Source organism: Thermobia domestica, chromosome 1 (assembly GCF_964235325.1).
Source record: "Thermobia domestica chromosome 1, izTheDome1.hap1.1, whole genome shotgun sequence".
Lineage (NCBI taxonomy): Eukaryota > Metazoa > Arthropoda > Insecta > Zygentoma > Lepismatidae > Thermobia > Thermobia domestica.
In genome coordinates, this window is record NC_137454.1 from 254,537,376 (window position 1) to 254,556,044 (window position 18,669).

The window sequence follows — 18,669 nt, forward strand, 5'->3', positions numbered from 1 at the left end:
CTATCCCAGAATCCAGTGGTGGATTAAGAAGGTAAAAACTGGGAGGCTGCCAGACCCCAGACTATGAGAAGTATATCATGAGTTTATTATAAAGTTTCAAAAATATATAAATAATAGCTTAAATTGTTTTCGTCACCCTGAAAACTGGTGGGGCCTAGGCCCCCCGGCCCCGGCTTAGATCCGCCACTGCCAGAATCCCAAGTCAGCACAACCACTGAGCCCAAAGCCAATCTGTAGGCATTATTAATTATTATTATTATTATTATTATTATTATTATTATTATTATTATTATTATTATTATTATTATTATTATAGTATTTCGGGTTTATTCTTTTATTTTAAGCGTTCCGACTATTGACTCAAGTCTCTTTAAAGCACCGCTCCAGTCCCTGTATTCAAAGGACTATTCAAGAAATTACAACCATAGAAGTGTTAAAGATAATTATAAAATATATAAGGTACGGTATATTTATCAAAGATCACATCCTGAATTTTCTCTTGCTTTGCGAAAGTACATAAAGGTGTTATTACTAAATATATAATATTGCTGAAATATTTGATAGTGTATATTTCAATTTTGGGGCACCACAAATTTATAGAATTACAAGCTCATTTGTCCAGTGCTACCCGGACATTTATTTCTCCCAATCTTCTATTACATAGAAAAAATAATTTATATTGATTTAGACTCTTTAATCAACGACTTATGGATTCGATACTCCGGTAGTATCGGTCGTTTTCGATTATTTTCACAAGTCATCTTTTCCCATATATTGTATGTAACAAGTTTGGTTAAAATTATTCCAGGTGTACTGGGCTAGAACATAACCACATACACAAACACACTCAACACACACACATATATACTGTATATACATAAAACACACGCATCCATATTATCGCAGCCACTCTTTACTCTTTCCTGGCAACACTTGATTCCTCCCCCAACACCCATCCGGCAGTTTGCCGCGTATATGTAAAGAGCTTCATTGCTTGTAATGTCCCGCTTGGCTATACACGACGATCTGCCGCCCCGGATTCTAGCAGGGAGATCCGGCTGTTTTTGCTCGCCGGAAAAATGTCCGGCGACCGCCGCACATATGTGAAGAGCTTCATTGCTTGCAATGTCTTTCTACCTTGTCCGGCAAATCGCCGGAGGCGGATCCGGCAAATCGCCGGATAATGTGAAAGGGCGATAAGGGGCCATCAACATATTACGTAACGCTATTTGTGACCAATTTTTAGCCCCTCACTCCACTTTGTCATACTTCGTAACGCAAAGCCAAGCGCCTCCCATCTTTGTTACGTAACACTTTTTCATTTTTCATTTTTCGCCAAGTTTGTTTATTTTTGGGGTCATTACCTAGGTACAATAAACACTATTTTAATGGTAGTACTTTTTATTACACAATGCTTGTGTTCTGAATATATTTGTGGTGCTTTTCCCCGACAAATCAATCTGTCAGAAAATGATAGTATAGTAAAAGCTCCTTATTCGCGCTTCCTTCATTCGCGTTTTCACTATTCGCAGATTAAAAAAATGCGACCCAATTCCTATATTCGCGGCTAAAGATTTCTTTATTCGCGGATCTAATCAGTACGTACATACATAATACTAAAAAGGATTCCAATAGGTATCCAACCCAATATCCTTTGTAAACGCCGTCAAATGAACTAATAAAATGTAAAATAGATCTTATTACAACTTTGCCTAAAGTATGTTGTTAATTGATATCGCCGACTTTGACATAAGCCGCCTTCGCAGCGATCGGTGTTTTTGAGAATGTAAACAAACAGAATGAAAACAACCTTATCACTCAATGAATAAAGTACATAATTAAATGCCGCCACATTATTAGACGTTCAGTCCTTTGGTAAGAGCCGCTTTGCGTGTTTTATTGTTTCGTCTTTCCATTCGTTACAAAAATTGTGATCGAGTAACACGTATCTACCGCTGACTTTCTAATTTATACAATAATGTCAACTAAAAAAAAAAAAAAAAAATAGAAACGAGTTTCAACACGAAAAAAATCTGTGTTACTGCTTAAAGTGAAAATAGAAATGCTTGATCGTTTACGCCTTGGAGAGTCGTTTGCATCCTTATCACGCTCATTCAATGTCAACGAATCAACTGTACGATCGATAAAAAAAATCCGAAGATAAAATAAGGTCGTCTGTAGCTTCAACTTCACTGTCAGCGAAAATTTTTCGTGATCCAGCAATAGAAAAAATGGAAGTGGCGTTGTCATGGATCGAAGACCGCAACCAAAAAAAGGTGCCCCTGAGTGGTCCAATGCTCCGGGAGAAGGCAAAGCATCTTTACGCTCATTTTAAAGAACCTGATGGTAGTTGTAGTGGTGTATGTACAGATGGAGGATTTCAAGCATCGGAAGGTTGGTTCAATAAATTTAAGGTGAGACAATCATTGCATAACATTAAAATCGTTGGAGAAGCTGCATCTGCAGACACTGCTGCAGCAGAACGATATCCAGAAGAATTTGCAAACTTAGTAGGTGATGGAGGGTACAAACCTGAGGAAGTATTTAATGCAGACGAAACTGCACTGTTTTGGAAGAGAATGTCAAATAAAACATTCATTTCTAAAAGCGAAAAGCCTGCTCCTGGATTTAAGGCAGCAAAGGATAGAGTTACACTGCTGCTATGTTCTAATGCATCTGGAAATTGTGTCATTAAACCACTGATGCTTTACAGATCGTTAAATCCTCGGGCTTTAAAAAATCAAAACAAGGACGACCTGCCAGTGTTTTGGCGTGCTAATAAGAAAGCGTGGGTTACAAGCGCTATTTGTTGTGACTGCACATGTGAAAGAGCAGGAACATATCGTTTGTGAACAGGCTTCCAATCTTCTTCTTTGAAATTTGGACTTCAGTTTAATAATTTTCAAATTCTTCTTGACCTAAATCAGTGCCAGAATGCGAATAAACTCAATTTCTCCAAAAATATGCAAATCCAATAATAATAATAATAATAATAATAATAATAATAATAATAATAATAATAATAATAATAATAATAATAATAATAATAATAATAATAATAATAATAATAATAATAATAGTAATAATAATAATAGTAATAATAATAATAATATGAGATGAATACCAACGAATTAGGTTTTTAATATCTTATTTTGCTCTACAAATCGTGGATCATTCCGTCGCAGAAAATATTATTTCATGAAAAAGAGTTTCTTCTGTTTCACATATATGGAAAGCCCTTAGAAGAATAGAGTGGGTAATGATTCAAATCAAAAGTTTTCAATAAGAGTTTCAGAAATAGCGATATGAGTGGGAGCGTCAGGGGATTTTTAAGTGGTGGTTACGATCATTAACAATTAACTCCAGAAAATAGTGTGCCATAAATTCAATTCCGCGATAGCCACAAACGAATTTTTATTGTATTGTAATACACGAAGTGTTCGTCACCAGCCATGCTGATGTCTAGTAGTGTCTTTGAATCTCTTCTGCATGATTCAATTTATATAGGCTATATGTTCGCAATTTCCCAAAACAATATTTTATTTATAAGAAAGAAAAGAACTGAATAAAATTATTTGTTAAAAGATTGCATATAAACCTGAGAATAAAAATAAAACTGACAGCAAAAACACATGCGTTACGTAACGAAGACGTAAACCTCCTTCTCCCCACTTGTCACACTTCGTAACGCAAGGCCGAACCACCTTCCCCCCGTTGACGCGTTACGTAATATGTGGACAACCCCTAAATGAGGTTTAGGAATTAGATTTTTGGGCTTTCGGCATCCATTTAGCCCTTCACAATTTGAGGGATGACGTCCCTCTGCGAGCACACAATCCGGGGAAAGGAAAGGAAGAAAGTATTGGGGAAGGAAGGAAGCGGCCTGGGACCTATAAGTTAGCTATCACCCCGGCATTTGCCTGGTGTGAATGAGGAAAACCTCATTCAGGGTGGCTAGCCTGAAAAAGCGTGTTACATTTTTTCTACCGAGTGTCCCCACCGGGAATCGAACCCGGGACCGCTCACAACCCCTAAAACGAATGCTTCAGGGAAAGAGATTTGGCTACAATAAAGAAGTGATTGCCGAAACTGAAACCTATTTTCAGGCCAACGATAAATCGTTCTACAACGTAAGGATCGGAATGTCAGAGAAGAGTTGTAATGAATGTAGCAGTCTTGAAGATTATGTTGATGATTGAAGTCGAATTTTGCCTAAAAGTTTTTGTTTTGTTAGTCATCGTACGAACTCACTGAGTGCGTGATGTGTTATGATGCGACTAATGTGTTTTGCGATTATAATTTTTAATGGAAATACAGTGTGTTTAATTGTGAGTAGATAAAAGCAGTTCTATTTATTCAGAATCCTGGCTTGCAATTATATTAATTAGCATTATTTTGATTGGACGTTACGTACGGTACCTTTTCTGTGAATTTGTATAAATATGAAAAGCATCGAAAAACGGATAGTGAGTACAGAACAATTAAACAACAATGAGAATATCAATATTTCGTAATTTAGTCAAGTAGTAAGAATGTGGCAATGTGTGTAATTTGTAATAAAACAATATCAATCCTCAAACAATACAATATAAAACGTCATTATGAGAGTAAACATTCTCAGAATTACTCCAAATTTACAAGAAATCTCAGCAGTTTTTGTTTAAGAAAGTGAATGCTGAACAAGAAGCAGCAACTCGTGCTAGTTTCCGCGTATCTCATTCAGTAGCGAAACTATCTGACGGTGAATTAACCAAGGATTGCATAATTGCAGCAGTAGAAGAAATGTGCCGCGAAAAGTTAATTTATTTAAAAATATCAGTTTGTCAGCAAACACTGTGGCTCGAAGAGTAGATAGTATTACAAAAAATAAATAAATAAATAAATAAATAAATAAATAAAAATAAAAAAAATAAATAAAAAAAACGGTATATTACTCAATTGTCTGGCCAAAATCGACACTGAAAGTGGTTCTCTTTGGCCCTGGATGAGTTTAGCAATCTCGACTCATTTTTTTTTTTTCATATTTCCATGTTGAAATATCAAATTGCTGTAAACGACATTATGATCTTCAGACTTATTGAAAACCATCTATGTAACTGGATATTTATTTATTTATTTATAACAGGTTTCAGATACAGCAGTAGGCAATTTTACACTAAAACACTTTAACAATTTGATAACATAACAATTCAATAACAATTTAACAATTTGAGGTCAAGATGGTACAACACAACAGCAACATTACAAAAATAGCTTATTTAGAGATGATCTGAAAGTGTACTCACTTGAGAAAACGTCTACAGTTTCTGGTAACTGATTATAGATACTGACAATTCGGTTTTGATGGGACCTTTGGACAATATTATCTTCCGCCGCTCGAGTGTAAAAGAGATCACTAGACCTTGTTGTTCTAGCAGGTACGCGAAAATTGATCTGACTTAACAACTGTTCACATGATACGTGGCCATTTACAATTTTTTATGCAAACATATTAGGTTAGAAATTTTGTTTCTCAGTAGGGGAGGTTTGATATTGAGAAATGTTAAAACATAATTTTTTGGAAGTGTTCGGAGGTGAGGTTCTCGGTAGGATACAATGGCTAAAAAGAAAAATAATTACGGAATTTAGTTTTTTTTTTTTTTTTAATGAGTAAGGCAGGGCATAGATCAGATAGGAGAACAGTACTCAATAGTGGGAGCAACATATGACTTATAGAACAAGCTTAAGGAATTAGGATTTTTTATGTCAGTGAAGCGATAAAGGAGTCCCAGTTTTCTCATAGCAGTACAAGATATTGTGCTTATATGATCCACAAAAGTAAGCTTACTGTCAATGATAACACCAAGATCTCTGAAAGAGGAGACAGGATTTATGTTCTTATGACCAATTTTGTAAATGTGTTTTATAGGTTCCTTTTTTTTTTAGAGAAATCGTAAGAGAAACACATTTTTACATGTTTAAGCTAAGTTTTCAAGAGTTACACCAGTTGAGAAGAATTGAAGCATCATGTTGAAGAGCAAGCGCATCGTACTCGGATTGAACTTGTCTGTAGAGTTTGCAATCATCAGCGAATAGAATATTAGTAGAGCTGTTTGTGCACAAAGAAGGCAGATCGTCCATGTATAATAGGAATAGAAGTGGACCCAGAACACTGCCTTGAGGAACTCCAGAACTTACGGGAATAAAATCAGAGAAATAACCTGAAACTGAAACTCGTGTCCTATTACTGAGATAGGTTTCCAGAAGACCAAGCAATTTGCCATGTAAATTGAATCTAGAATTGAGCTTGTATATAAGAAGAAGGGATATGATACTTAACTAAACATTTTCGGAAATGAACCCGTTTAAAGAAAGTCAAATTTTTAATCCATTGTAATTTTGATCTTACTTGTCATGAGTATGTTATACCATAGTCATAGTGCTGTACACAAAGGTTCATTGTACTTTCTATGTGCATTGACACGTCCTCTCACTTGCGTTATTAGTGTTGTAGAGACATACGAAATTTGTATGATTACGCATGTTAGTGATATTGTAGCGTCCTTAGCTTGAAACACTGAATAATAAGTGTGGTATTATAAGTTTTCATTTAACATGTAGGTTGAATTATGTAATAACCTGATGTAGTACTACGTAAAACAATACAAGTTTATGTTGGCTGGGAACACTGTTAGACTTGCTGTATTGCAGAGTATGTCAAATAATGCCCGGCTGTTGATATTTCGTATTACAATATTTCATAGATTATTATCAAATTATCAATAGTTCAAAAGTTGCAAGGGCATTACAGGATAAATGGTTTATCTTGTATATATGGATATACCGGCTGTATGAGATAAAACGTCTACTCCTTATAAACCACAGCCGATTGGAGATGAAATGATTAGAGGAAACGTCACAAGAGTGCATCGCATAAAGCTCTCTGTTTGTCCCACATAGTGATGAGTGCAAGAGTCTTGGTCTTGCAGTTTTTGCAAGAGTCTTGCATGCAAGATCAAGACCAAGACTAGGAATCCCGATGCAAGACCAAGACCAAGACCAAGGAGTGCAAGATTAAGACTAAGACCAAGACCAAGACCAAGACCAAGACCATCCGGGTCTTGGTCTTGGTCTTGCATTTGCTCATCACTAGTCTCACAGTGTCCGCTACGAGCTCAGAAAATTTTAAATAATAAAATAGGCCTATGTATTTTTTTTAACTCATTGTAAAGATCATGGAAAACCAAACAATTTTTGTAGGGAAAAGAAGTTTTTTGTATGGGACATCGTTTACGTGATGGCAGCCATTAATTATGAGCTCTTACAGATACAAATAAACGATCAATGGTTGTAAATCATAAACAGCTGGAAATAAAGGAATGAAATAGGAAAATGTCAAAGGTTTCATGGAATGGAGTACTCTTTTTTTTTCCCGCAAGGCCCACTATTATGACGTCCAGAGAAATCACCCGAAAAATGTAAATTGTAAGATACATCAACATCATAGAAAATACATAGCATAGGAAATAAACCATTTTTGTGGAGAATAGTTTTTCGTGTGGGACAGTGTTTATGAAATGAATGAACGACATTATTAGTTTTTTATCTGACTGTGCAAATGTTCACAATGAATTGGAAGAAAATTCACAAAGCGTAAACCATTTTTTCTTGAAACGCTCTTATAACTTAGCAACTAATTTATAAAAGTAGATGAAATTTTGTCTCTCTTCGAGTATTCGATATTTCCTTATGACTTCTAGCGGAAGTCGTAAAACAATAAATAATCTCTATCAAAAAGCTATCTGCCTATGTATGATAAAGAGAAACCACAGGGAAAATAATCGGAGTTTTTCACTCCAGAGAATATAGAGTTGGACCGTCCAGTTACGTCAAATACGATAAGCTACAGCATTTCCTTACGCAGTTTATGAATAATTCAAGATAATGTTTTTTTTCTAACAGGACAAAATGAAAACGAAAGGAAGGAACTGCCAAATTATCCTCATAAACAGGATGTTTTATGACGTCAATCTTAAACAAACTAATAGTACGGATGAATTCTTACTTATTACTTCAGAGTGCAGAAACAATACAAAACATATGAAACAAGTAGCAACGTCACGTGTGCATCACGTGAAGAAGTTCGGTTTGTATGTCCTGATATTTTCTTAATTAATATTGAAACCAGGAGTGGTAGTATATTTTTACTACTTTCGGTTTCAGTAGAGAGGATAGAACAGAGATGGAATTAAGGGTTCTCTTGGGACTCTTAATTGATTACAGGAAACAGTTTCTTCTACCTATTAACATCTTTACACTATAACGATCACCATTAAACTTGGAAGTGGTTGATTTTCTAAAACTTTCAGTTTTAATAGAGAGATTAGAGTAGAGATTAAATGTATCAGTCGAAATGTCTATTTCGATGTGAGGAATAGATAACTCGTTCGTCTTTTACTACACATGGCTGAACAGAGATAATACTTCAGCCCTTTGAGAGCCGAAAACGAACGCTCAGCTGAACACAACCTAACACAAAAATATTCAAAAGGAAGCACATTTGGCAACACAGATTGCATCTTTTCTTTTAGTAGATACATTAATTGATTCCTCTGTCGTCTAACCTTTAAAAGTTCCGCAAAATTTACACATTCATTTGGGAAGTTCGGTTCCAGATCGTTCTCATATGTAGCCTCAAGGTTGGTTGTTCGCTCAGCAGTAACACCACAAGAGCTTTGTAGAAACTTACTGAAAAAACATGAAGTTATCACACATTATTCCGTTCGTCCAATTAATTCAACATATAGTTTATCAAGAATATCGAGAAGTACCTCAGCTATAAATTTTTATCTTTGTGTCAGAACAACCTCATTGTCTTTTTACTTCATCGGCTCTAACGATAATAAGCCCATGAAGTAAGAGAAGTTTTCTAAGCCTTTTATTACTACACTCGTAATCCATATCAGTTTTCTTGGTGGATTTTTGTTCATAAGAGTCGAACAAGTCAGCAGGGCCGGATTTAGCATTTCGACGCCCCTAGGCCCAATAATTTATTCCGCCCCCTAGTCTGGTTAAAGTTACTTTCCTAAAAAAAACTTTTATTAACAAATTATATCAGACCTATATGTTAATTGCTTAAACACCACTTCACATGCAATTTTAGCATTGCAAGTTTTTTGAGGAATTTACTTGGTTCTGGGCATAACAAAATACCGTTAATGTATTAACAAAAGATTGGTGAACTTTACCAACAATTATTTGTCCCAATGAACTTCAAAATCAGAATGCTTAATTAGCCAGATTTTTTAATCAATTCAAAAAATATGTTAAGTTATGGCTATTTATTTTTATTTCTAGATATTTTTAATTTCTTTTTCTCTCGGCCGTGCGCCCCCCTGGGAGCTTGCGCCCATAGGCCCGGGCCTATTGGGAAATCCGGCCCTGCAAGTCAGGAAGAGAAGTTATAAACTTTCCAAGTGAATCAATCAATCAAATAAATCATGTACTATTGTAATTTCCCGTTGACACTCTGGAATCTACAGTATGTCTTTCCAGATAATAATCAATACGGCTGTCAGAGGGTACGTGGCTCAGTGGCAGATGCTTACCTCTGGTGTGTGAGGTCCCTGGTTCGATCCCCTGCCAAGTAAGTTTATAGTGGACAACATTGTGTCCATGGGTTTTCTTGTGATACTCCCGTTTTCTCCCACTCCCTCATTCCACCAGTTCTTCCATCATCGTTCATTTGCCTTAATCATTGTCTCCCTTAGCCTAAATCACTGTCTCCCTTCCCTTAGCCTAAGAGGACATAATCGTGGGACGTTAAACTGATACATATCAATAAAGCTGTCTCCAGCTTGTTCAGGTGATTCAAGTGGCATAAGGCCTCATTTCTCATTAGTGGTTTCTCAAAAGGATTATCGTTTACATGGGTGACTTGCATTACATACATGATCCGAGTCTATACATATACTTATACAAGCCTGTTCTCTTACTGACCACCAAATTTGTGATAAATATTTAATTGTTTTGCTTTCTGGATAAATGAAAGAAGCAAAGAGGTTTCAGCGTTTTGTAGAACTGAAAAAAAAAAGTTCTAAATATTTTGGATCAGAGTGAAAAATGAACACGCTATGCGATGACTGCCTGCTTCACTACTTCCAACTAAACTCAAAGAATAAACTGCACAGGGTATATAATATGCCTTAGAATTTATTGTTTTAATTCGAGTCTGCAGATCTGTGACGCGCCCACTGACCTTTGCAATTAGTAATATCAATATTATCCAGTGTTTCTTTCAGAAACAATGTTTCGGGGAAGCACACTTAGTATTCCGGAGGGCACTGCTGATACTATTATATTATAGACGTATTATTCTTCGGAGGGAGCACTCTCAGAGCTCTGGGAGGGCAGTTCCCCCAAGAAAACGTGTCTGGAAGAAACACTGATAGTATGTCTACTTAAAATATTCATTATTGCTTCGGCTAGATGTTCAGATCTGTGTCCTTGATTTGACAGAAAAGAAAGAAAACATTCAACAGGTTTACATTTTTTATTCACGTATTTTAACACAAAAGCTGACTGATCAATATGCGAAATATCGAGAGTTGAATCAGCGATTATGGAGAAATATTTTCATTTATTTTATTTTATTAACGATTATTTTGTTTCACTCTATCAGCAAGTAGTACAATAACTTCATCATGAATTGTAGACGACAAGCAGCTTGTATGATCTTTCCCTGGATTTCCATACCGTTCAATGTGTTCCGCACAGTGATGATTTCAAGGGATTTCCCGCTGGAGGGGAGGGAATTCAAAAATTTCATTTTCTTGGATTAACATTGACAATCCACCAAGTCACAAAACGTACTGTATGAAAGCCGACCAAAGAACAAACCTCGGCAAGCACTGGAAACTTCGGCAAGCAATCCCAGTCTGGTCTTCAGTGAAGAAACTTCCCAGCAAGTGCCAGAGCGTTTACTGGATGCTTCTTCACTGGTTCTCTGTGGATGTTCTTCTCCCAGAAGAGTATTAGTCAAGACGATTGCTGGATGTTGGAGTTCGTCGAACAGTGGTTCTCAACCTTTTTTGACTTACAACATACTTTGTTGAACATCAGGATATCGTGACACATTTGTTTGAATTTTTTATTATAAATAATAATAATAATAATAATAATAATAATAATAATAATAATAATAATAATAATAATAATAATAATAATAATAATAATAATAATAATAATAATAATAAAGTTTTATAATAGTGAAACCTATTAGTTTTTATAATTACTCTATATAGCACTAAGCATTATTGCTACCGCTAGAGACGTTAACTGCTACAGTCTGTCTCGATTAAAATTCTTCATGATTTTTAAATGCTAAAATTCCGCGACAAATCTTAGGGGACTGGATGATACATCAGTGTGTGGCGACACATCGGTTGAGAACCACTGCTGTAGTCAATGTAATGTAACCAATAGATGATCAATATAAGACTAAAAAAAATGAAACGAAATTTTACATCTTACAATAAGAAGGTACCCACGGTTAAAGAAAATGGATGATATCTAATTGCAAATGAATGATAATGAAAGAATTAGCGAAACAAGAACACAGGAGAAAACAGGAGAATTCCTACAACATAGTCACAAATGTTATCTACTATGAGCTAACATGATCTAGGATCAAATTTTCTACCCTTGGCACCAGAGGTCAACGATCTACCACTGACAGAGATTCACCATACTTGTACCCTTCTACTGTATATATCTCTTCATGAACAATCCTTAAATTATGGTATAGAATTGACACTCTTTTGTGTTGTTAGTGAATAGGATCGTCACCGTAGTGTTTTATAATGTGGAAACTACGACGTAATCAAAAGTGTTCTCGCAGGTTGGTCATGCGGATGTAGATTTCCAAAGTTTTATAAATGAGCGATTTCTGAAGCGCTGTTGAAATTTTTGATAAGAATCGAGCCTATTCATTAAGTATTCTCTAAAGCAATGGAGTACCCAGGGGAATTGACCTAGCCCAGTCCCCTCTTTGTGCAGTGACATTGAAAATGGCTTCTGCTTACATGCACTATGTTACCTTGTGATCTCGATATTACTAATTTGTCACAAAAAATATCGTAGAGCTATATTTAAAAAAAAAATCACTTTTCAGAAGACCTATCTTTAGCCCTACATAAGATTCCAGCAAATTAGTTATATGCTGTATTCTTATTCTTTTTCAGCTCTTTCCCTGTATAGTAGCCTGTGACCGATATATATTACAGTCCTGTGACCGAAAATTTCTTGACACACACACAACAAAGATATACGGTATATCCAGACGCGGATTCATAATATGATCAAGGGAGGGGCTAAATCATAGTTTGCGCTTTATCCAGTGTAAAGAAAGTAGAATTGAAACCCATTTTATCCAGTGTATATCTGAGCGTCAAGGGGGGGCTATAGCCCCTATAGCACTCGCAGGAGCCCTCCTTGATGAGTTTCTGGCTGTTTCACTGTTCCAGTGCTAGACTTCCCGCAGACGTGATATAGCGAACACAGAACTTTCAATTCAACATTATCCAATTTGTCATTTTTTCAAACTGTATTCAGAATTTCTTGTGAAATATAGTCTATTTTATTAGTGTAATTAAAACGTTTTCACAACTTTCTTAATCCTATGAAAATGATGAGAGAGTGGATACACTTACCTAGAGTTGAAATGTAGCAATGCAAAGTACGCAAAGTAAAATGTATGTTGCAGCACTGTTGTTTGGTTGTTTTACACAAATGAGTAAGGAGACTTATTGTATGAAACGAACACTAGAACCAGGTGAATGACTAAAGACCCAAATCACATCAACTTCCGTATCCTGTTGACTTCCTTTGCTGCCGGAAGATTGACTTGATTTTCTTTTAACCTTTTAGTTAGTTTTTTTATCCAAGGTGAAGAAAACAAAACTTCACAAAATATTAAGTATACATGTATATTACAAAACATGCACAGGGGGAAATCTAGAGTTTAATTCCTTTCTTATACAATGCAAAGTACGAGACTGAACTTCCTTTTAGCATGAGCGATAGGACCGTCAGTATAGTGTAGGGATTAGGATAAGAAATCCCTCAATTTTGTCAAATTAACACATATTCGGAAAATTTATAACCTGATTTTCAAAAAAGAACGTTTTATGTATCAAATTTTAAATTAGTATACAGTAAAAAAAATATACCTAACACTGTAACATACATAGTAAACTAACTTTTAAGTTGGCCACATACCTCACTTCGCGATACTTCTGTAAAAGCCGTTGTTAATGTTAAATTCGTGTCTGCATGTTGGAAACCTATCTCATCTTAATTTCTTAGAAACAACTTTAGAACATCTTTCTGTTATCTATTTCGGGAGTTCAGTAAACCGATAGGAGAAAAGAAAGAGAAAAAAAAAGCTTGCCCATTGAAGGTAACAAAAAAAAAATGCAGCTGTCGATTCTACTCTTTGTTGCTTGTATATCTAATTTCGTTGAGTGTATCAATAGGTTGGATCCATTCGGGTTTCCCATTCATATTCTATGTACCGAGATCGTTTTGTAGTTCAGATCGATTTAGATGTCTTTCATTTTCGTCATATCCTTGAATGCTATTGCTTGCAGGAAGCTTGCAGGAAATTTAGAACACACAACGATCGGATTTGTGTTACAAAGTGTTAAAAAGAAAGAAGAATAAAATAACTCTCAACTTTTGTTGTTTCATTGCCTGCTGATCAGAAACCTAGGGCAGGAAACCAGATCTAGGGCAGCTGCTTCTAGATGCATAAGGCCTACTGCTCACTGGCGACAAAACAGTTGCACAACTATCTCGTTGCTGTCGCCTACAGTCAGCAACTTCACTTAGACAAAACATTTTTGTTGCCACACCCTCATTCACTGGCAGGCCCGTATTTAGGTAAGTGCTATTCTGTGCTCGAGCACAGGGCGGCAGAATTTAGGGGGCAGCAAAATTTTGAATTGTTTTAAAGTTTCACAATGAAGTAACATTTAAAAGTAGCAACCCACAGAGTCCCGCGCAAGCGCGATAAAATATGTTAATGTGTTTAATTCGGTTTGATTACCGTAGTTATTAATTATCTAGCTTATCTGATTATTTTTAAAAAGACATCCTCCCCCACTCTACCCCAAGGGGTGAGGATGAACTTGAACATCATGAAAACTGATACCTTTCGACCTCAGCAACCTCGAAAACTATGAATTCAACACTAATATCTCTCGCTTTCGATTCACTGTTCAACAAATTTTGATCGAAAGTATGTAAATTCTTTGAAATTGAGATTTTTACATTTATTTAAGCATAATATGAAAGGAAATGATAATAGAAGAATTTTCTTAGCTCAGGTTGTGAAAAAAAACGCCCTTGTACAACAGTAGCTGTATATATACAAATGTATTAATATTTATAGAACATTTAAGCAAAATCCTTGTAAAAACCTACATTTCACTTTTTTTTTATCTATTTCACTGTGATGTGATAAGCTGGGGAGTTAAGAAGTACCATAACCTATAGCTTTCTATACCCTTGTACTTCCTTTTTCAAAATTGCGCAAATACCAGTTTCACAGCGATACAGAAAATAAAGTAACCGTGGTCAAGTTAAATATTAACAATTCCGTAATAAAAATCAGTATTACATCAAAACATGAAAAATATGTACAAATACCTTTTGTGCAAGAACTACACTGCAATGTAGACAAAAGTTTCAAGTGATCCCTTGTACAGGATTATGTTTATTTTATTTTGAGCGTCTTCGCTTGGCTTGCCTTTTGTAGGTTACATCTGGAGCATCCCTTGCAATAGTCCAACAGCAGTTGCTAGGTAATGAGATCCACGATCTCTACTGTCCCATTCACATATAAAGCAACAATACTTTGTATACCCTAACTGCATACCTAGCAACAGTGCTATTACTTTAAGGTCACCACAAATGAACCACTGAAAATCGTAATATTTAATGGCTTGAAGTAAACGTTTCAAGTTTTCATAAGATTCCTTCATATGAACTGCGTAATCTACAGGAATTGAAGGAAGTTCATTTCCAACATGTAAAAGCACTCCCTTTAAACTCACCTTGGACGAATCTATAAAGAGCCTCCACTCCGTAGGTTCGTAATTAATTTTAAGTGCCCTCATGAGACCATTTACATCTGTACATGCCACAAGTGTGTCTTCCATAGTAAAAAATGAAGTGAACATCTTCTCCCTATTCCGATACACTGAAATATTTACTTTTTCCTACAATAAATTTCATTGCTTTAAGCGTGACGCTAAAATTTCGGCTTTGCTTTTCGAGAGGTCCAAGTCTCTGATTAGATCACTTAGTTCCTCTTGAGTAAGTCTATGTGGTTCACATGGAGGTTCTTCTACAACAAACGTAGGGTCCTTCGAAGTACTTGATTCAGGAGCTTCAACTTCTTGATCATCACCAGAAAAAAGATCGTATTCTTTAGGTGGGTAAGGAACAGGTAGTCCTTCTCCATGTGGGCGTATTGCAGAAGGAATGTTAGGATAGATCAAGGCCCGCTTCTTCTTCGTGGAAATTCCCTTCTTGACGGAAGGAACCATACAAAAATAACAGTCTCTGATGTAGTCGCTTGGCTCCCTCCAAATCATGGGCACTGCAAAAGGCATTGAGCGCCCCTTCCCATTAATCCAATTTCTTAGATTGCTAGCACAAGTGTTACACACAATGTGGGGTGCCCAAGATTTATCTTGGTCTCCAATTTTACAACCAAAGTAATATTGATAGGCTTTTCTTATTAGTGGTGTTATAGTCTGCTTTTGTGAGGAAAATGTCACTTCCCCACACACATAGCAGAAGCTATCCGCACTGTTTACACAATTTCACGGCATTTTTGTTTATTGAAATCCTCAAAATGTCACTTGAAATAGTCCCGACAACTATTTAAAAATATACATTCGAAATACCAGTATTTTTGCGTACTTGTAGTTGTATTTTTATGTCCTGCACTACACAAACGTCACACCCAAAACACTGATAACTGCACTAAACCTGTCTTTTCTAACAATAGCAGAACACTACTGAGATAAGGAACACAATGAAACCAAGCGTTCATATAGTTTCTCCAGTGTTGCCGGATCAGTGTAACATTTTACCCCAAACGAAGCGAATATATTTATTTTTAAAGCGTTATTATTAGACATGCCTGTAAAACAAAAAGTAGAGCTAATATTCGAAAATAACTTTCAAATTCGTGATCAGCGCCACAAAATCAATAAGAATTAGCTGATTTTGTTCAATTTACATTTTCGTTGTTGAACAGTGTTACTTTTAAAATCTCGCTCCCTCCCCGTGGAGTGGATTATGACCTTGAAGTTGAATTGGATTAAAACTGTCACCATTCATCTCAGCCACCCCAAAAACTGTGAATTCAACTCTAATACTGTTCGTTTTCGATTATTTTAAAAATGTCCCAATGTTATTCTTATGGGGACTTTGCACCCCCATATCTCAGCTCAGCTGTGACCTAGGGACCTGGAACAGGTCATTTTGATCATTTCTCTGAGAGCTTTAAAACATTAAAATTTCATATTTCTATCTATTATGGTTTCCGAATTGAAAAGCGCCACAGACAGACAGACAGATTAAGAATGAACAGAATTTATTTTCTCTGGACAGTAAATTAAAACCTACATGAATAAATTACATGCCAGTATTAAGAGAATGAGTCCCTAATGGATGAGTGGCTAAGCTCGATGCCTTGTAATCAAAGAGTCGCCAGAGGGGACACAAGTAGTTCGGATCCCAAGTTAAGCTGTAGGTCCCGTCCTTAGTATGTCATCATCATCCCATGGAAGGCAAAGGCAAACTACTATAGATTCATCTTGCCCAGGGACCTTCGTGCCAAACACCTACTTTCGGGCAGAACATCACATCATAATCATCATTGATGAGAATGAGGTCATTTGAAGTTACCGGTACGTTGTAACATTTGTAACTTGTCATACCTAAACTGTTACTCAACAAGAGCTGGTATGTTCGCAAAATTACGGCTTGTTTCCTTGTTTGAAACTTAAGTTTGCGTGGAGGGGCGGCAAATTATTTAGAGCACAGGGGCGCACAATATATAAATACGGGCCTGCTCAGTGGCGACGCCAACAGAAAAGTTGTCGGGCATTTAATATCTCAATTTGCCAGGATTGGACACAGGACGACATATTAGCTTTCAGTGTGCAGTGAGAGATCTTCCATAAGACTCAGTGCGTTTTTAGTTGTTTCGCAACTGTCCCGTCGTTGAGCTGTTGCGCAGCTTGGCGACACCTCGGCAACTTTTCTGTCGCCGTGACCTCAGTGAGTAGACTCCCATATAACACAAATGCATTTAGCTGGGGTAACATAATAGTTGCCCGACAGAAAGTTGCCAGTGAGCGGTAGGCTTAACATGGTCACTTTTGTTGTTTTGTAGGTAAATGATTCTTTATCTAGGTATCTTAGCGTCCTCATTTCTTCCAGTATGAGTTTGAAGTCAAACACCTGTTTAAAAGATAAGACTTAGATACAAGTACATAGATAAGAAGGAAGATTATTTGTTTGTTTGGTTGGAGTTTAGTGTCCCTTCTCAGCACTACTACAAAATTACGAACACTGATCTCGTGCACCCACGGCGCACGCAGTATCCATTAAACCAGTGGGGAGATGAAAAATTTTGTTTAAATACTCTATTGCTAGCGATAAAAATTTACATATAAAATTCATATATTAATGATAATTAGTGTTAAAATTATTGGGTTGATGCATAAGTTCATACGTTTTTACAATGCTATGATATTAAGTACTATTAACGTGTTTATTTATTATTTAGTATATACATTTTAGTACACTACAAAACAATATAGTACAATACACAATAACAAGATATTGATACACTACGTCATAAATTAATAATCACTCACTCATTCATTCGCTCAACTGTTCAGTATACACAGCAGCATTGATGTTTCATTATTGTGAACCAACTGATTTAGGCGGTTTCCAGAACGTGGTTCATTGGACAAGTCGAATTTTCCTTCTAAAAAAACGAGAAAACAATTTCCGTGCTGTCTTCTCAGCAAGTGCTTCATTCCGGTACATACCACAAATTCTTCTCGTGGTTTTTGCAACAGTAGATCTTCGATTAAACTCGAAGAGTAAAATGCGTCAGAAGTGTTCATTTTACTCTAATTGGCACTCCATACTGATTAGTCTTGAAAATGACCAAAACGAGCAGTAAATAATATACAAACTCCTGTTCGCTACAATCAAACTCCAAACTGGAGAAAAGCAATTGAATGACAAGGAAAGAATACTTCAGAATGCAATGTTGCCAAATCAATGAAGAACGGCATGGACTTTTACATTGACACAATAGTAATAAAATATCAAAACACGGTCTTCGGTCGCACAGTCTTTTTGTAAACTTAGATAATTACACTCTGTGCTACAGTCAAATTTTCACATAATTTCCAAAGTTATTGACAAAAGAACGCAATATTTACTTTTCATGGTGACTTTACTAACATTGAATCAAATTTGGCACTACAGTACATTCCTTCATTCCATTGTGTTATCATGAACACAGAGAGGATTAAGATTTGAAGTGAATTTAACTAATACATCTTCAACTCCAAATTATAACGTAATATA

The 18,669-nt window shown here is 36.0% G+C and overlaps 1 protein-coding gene across 1 annotated transcript in view; it reads right to left on the reverse strand.

Moving 5' to 3' along the window:
* The window catches only part of LOC145667523 (glutathione S-transferase-like), a 37,650-nt gene extending 24,822 nt beyond the window's left edge, over positions 1–12,828 (reverse strand). Inside the window, exon 1 of the mRNA XM_081735004.1 lies at positions 12,690–12,828. The gene's annotated coding sequence lies outside the window, so the exon portion shown is untranslated. The remainder of the gene's footprint in view (positions 1–12,689) is intronic.
* Positions 12,829–18,669: the final 5,841 nt, after the last annotated feature.